This window comes from Hyposmocoma kahamanoa, unplaced genomic scaffold, assembly GCF_003589595.1.
Source record: "Hyposmocoma kahamanoa isolate Upper Pololo Valley unplaced genomic scaffold, ASM358959v1 94, whole genome shotgun sequence".
Lineage (NCBI taxonomy): Eukaryota > Metazoa > Arthropoda > Insecta > Lepidoptera > Cosmopterigidae > Hyposmocoma > Hyposmocoma kahamanoa.
The window spans coordinates 5,250,412-5,254,512 of NW_020654878.1; the positions used below are offsets into that span (position 1 = coordinate 5,250,412).

The 4,101-nt window shown below is 34.6% G+C and overlaps 1 non-coding gene across 1 annotated transcript; it reads left to right on the forward strand.

Annotated features, from left to right (window-relative positions):
* On the forward strand, positions 1–71 carry Trnag-gcc. Its single transcript has one exon. It is a non-coding gene; the product is annotated as a tRNA-Gly (tRNA).
* Positions 72–4,101: the final 4,030 nt, after the last annotated feature.

Genomic DNA, 4,101 nt, shown 5'->3' on the forward strand with positions numbered 1-4,101 from the left:
GCATCGGTGGTTCAGTGGTAGAATGCTCGCCTGCCACGCGGGCGGCCCGGGTTCGATTCCCGGCCGATGCATATTAATTTTTTATTCATATATGCTGTACTACTTACTTGGTACTTGGTGCAACGGGCTTAATATATGCTGTATTATTAACATCATAGACAAACTTTTGTTCCATGACTTTTCACAAAACATAATAAACTTACCAAAAATAAACTTTTATGTTTTTGTTATGCTGTCTAACACTTTTGCCGCGCCACAGGCGCGCAACTGCAACTCTTTTAAAAGCGTCTAATGTGAAGGCACTCTATTAGAGTAGTTGTGATGGCTAAATTAACTAAATAAGTAACTATATCTTAGGCATCTTCTTTGTGCATACTTTCTTTATATATTTATTTTACAATAAAACAATTGGTTGTTATAGTATAATAATGAAACAACTTTTTTATTTATTTAGGAAAACATACAGTCTTATATAAAACTTATTAAAAAATACATTAAATTACGAACAGACGACCGTCTTCCGTTAAATAAGTAGAAAATTTGAATTATGGTACAATTTGAATTAAACAAAACTTATAGCGAACCTTCTGTATCGTCATATCATAAGTCTTATTCTTAAGCCATGACCTGTCTTTTTACATAATATCTTATTCATGGCGAGATAACGCAAAGTGGGATTTAATTTAAATAAAGGAATCTACCAAGGAAGAAGAAGAATCTATGCGCTGTCCGAAGTTTAGTGCGAGAAGAAAAGGTATCGAGTCGTCTATGGTTAGAGTAGAGAGGGATAAAGTGCCTTTTTGAAATTATTCGCAGGATAAACAGTTACCGGACAGAAAGGACATGGCACTTGTTAATAGTTTGTGAGTTAGGTTATCGAACAGACGGAGTTGCTGACTTTAGACTGCTAATAGATAGACTGCGTGTTTGCTGTTAACACAGCAAGCAGCAGTAGTTAGCAGTCTAAAGTCAGCAACTCCGTCCATTAGGACTACATGCAGTCTATCTCGGCTGCATGAGATCTGTTTCGACTGCATGCAGTTAATGCGTGAAGTTGATAACGACTTCATGCGTTAACTGCAGTCAATCTGTTAGCAGCCGGAACAACTCTCTGTGCTCTTAGCGCACATAGATGAGAAAGAACTAGTTCAAAAATTGAGGTAGCCCTCTCGTTGTAATAAATGTAATTTATTTTAATTCCGTTAACGACACACAATGAGTATATAACCAGGAATAGAGACGAAATAAGGGCCATCCATCCTAGGCAAGTCATCAGGAAAATGGGACTTGTATCACTTTTAAATATCAACTCTCGCTTGCACTGTAATCACAACTTAGAAAGCTGAAATAGTACAGCGCCAATAACTTATCTGTGTACGTCTTCGCGCATATTCCAAAAATATTCTATATTTATTGTAATAAAGATAATATATCTAACTATGGGGGGCTATTCCATTCGGGGTGTGAGAAAACAGCAAAACATGTAATTACAAAAAATAAACGGATTCACATTTCATCGGTAATTAAATTTAGTTGTGTTGTGTAATTTCAAAGTTGTGTAATTCAATTTTCGTCCATTATAGCAAAACTCAAGTTAAACTGGTCGATTTGAAGTGAAACAATTGACGATACGGACTGGCCAATCGGAGAGCAGTAATGATTTGGCAGAATAGTTTTCAAACAAATTAAATGACATTTCGTGTCTATTTCTGGTTGTATACTCGATGACGACACATATCAACACTGTGTCATTGATTCAAATAATATAATATGCAAAAGTTTCCAACCTGGCACTGAAAGGTCTTTCGTCTCCATTTCCTTCCGACGTTTTATGGCTTGCCCACTGCCAAATGCAATAAAGTATCCAAGTTCGAATAACACTGCTTTACTATGTAATGCCTTATTAATATGCTATACCTTAATGCCTTAGTATACAACGATATAAAGACCAGAAAAAGTGTCACTTCTATTTCTAACTGCACAGAACAAAAACAATAATAATGTGCCAACCACGCAAATGACCTGGGCCTGAAATTTGCAAAGTTTTTTTTTAAATGACTGGTATATTGTGATTCCATTATGACTCCACTGAGATCATATTGCAATTATGAAGTTTTGTGTAGTGTCAGTGGAATGGCCGTGATGGCATTAATTCCTTCCATCACGACTGTTTGATGTTGCGTTACTAAAACTACTAACATGTAACATTTTTTACAATTTTATTCAAATACTTCGCTTGATTAAAACTATTCAAACTAAAGTTACGTTAAGATCAACAAAATTGATAATACAGAGTCAGGAAACTGAAAAGCAATGTAATAACGAAATCTTGTGAAAACCCGCCATTTTCAAAAACTGTCTGAGTAATTTCACAGCTGAGATGTAAGAATTAGTGTGAGAGTTGCACGTGAAATGGCAAGTCATGGTACGATTTTTCAATAAGAAAATATATGAACGGCCAGCGTAAACTGAATGAAGCCTAATCAGAATTGCTATAAAACGTCATAGCCAACGATCTCTAAGATCGTATTAGATGCGGCGTTCCATACACACACTGTGTTTCACTGATGTACTAAGCAACAGACTGTTCTATCTACACAATAACGGATACTATACCGTTACCATACCGGACACCGTTGTTACAATATTATCTGCCTGCCTAGCTCATTCCAAATAGATATAGACTGTCACGTCTGTCCACGATACAACGGTACTAATACTCTTTGATAAAATTCAAGACTAAAACAAAACACTGTCACTATTGATAGTTTTGTTTCGAACATATAGTTTCTGTGAAGACCGAACAAAATTCTAACCCACCCTCCATAACGTTTATGAAACTAGAAAACGGACACTGGCAGAATTGAGACTAAGTAGTCTCACAAGCAATTCATTAAGAAAAAAAAATTGTTTCTGTGAATGTTCTTGTCTATAGATTGAAGTCGTTGGTCACAGTAGTCCCCCAGGGGGTCTACCTTAACCTTTCCAAAAACGATCTTATTTCAATATAAGCTTAAAGTAAGCCTATTACAACATTACTCATATTCGTACCATGACAAACCTGTCAACCAAGTAATGTATTATTGCTAAAGTGATTGAAAGAACGAATGATTTTCCAATATTGTCTATTCTTTTCTAAAAATAGGAAAGAAATAACGCTACATGAACTATATAATGCCATCTCTTTCTTTTTTGATGTTCCGAATCGTCTTATAGTAGTATAATGTTTAAGTACTGTTATTTACGTTCAGAGAATTATACTGGTAAAAAAAAGAAAAGCATTTAATAATAAAATCTATTAAAATTACGTTATTTTCAATTATTTTTCCGCATTTTCCTGAAGAAAAATAAATAAAACAAGCCGAATCTTGATTGTCACGTTGTGAATTTGGAATTATAGTATAGTATCAACTGTTAAGTGTCGCCTATATAATATATCTATATCTATATATTGCTGTCATAATTTGATGAAATAAACATCGCGTATTTTTATTTAACGAGAAATGATTTCCTATGTACTATTAAATAAAAAATAAACAAGACTAAATAAAAAAAAGAGACTTATAAATATCAATATCAATATTTAGACAATAAATTCGAAAATAATATTGTTTCCACAGCATCCGAGTTACTATTTTGAGATTGCTAAAATTGACATAACAACAGTATTACGTTAACGTTACAGTCGCGTCATAGTACGAACTGAGTGAATGAATAGTCACAAAGCTGCCAATAAAACATCATAGTTTCAACATTATAATAAGCTTACTTTAGGCGCTTCGCGGTACGAATCGTCAATGGAGGTTAAAGAAACATTGTTTTAAGAGGTTATGGGAGGCCCCAGGTCTTTTTCGTCCGAGTTTGTACAGACTTTTCCAAACAGGCACTACCGCCGTGTGCCTCTGTATGTTTGATGTCACATAGCTGCGACCACATTAATTTTATGTATAACTACTTGAGATGTACAGTAAGTCTCTCTTATCGACTTAAAAAAATTCACAACCGTGTAATAAAAATGTTCACAGTTTCGCTGTTGTGGACACTAGTGCTTTCATTTGTTTCTATGACGGGCTGTCGTGAACATTTTATTATCTGTGCTAA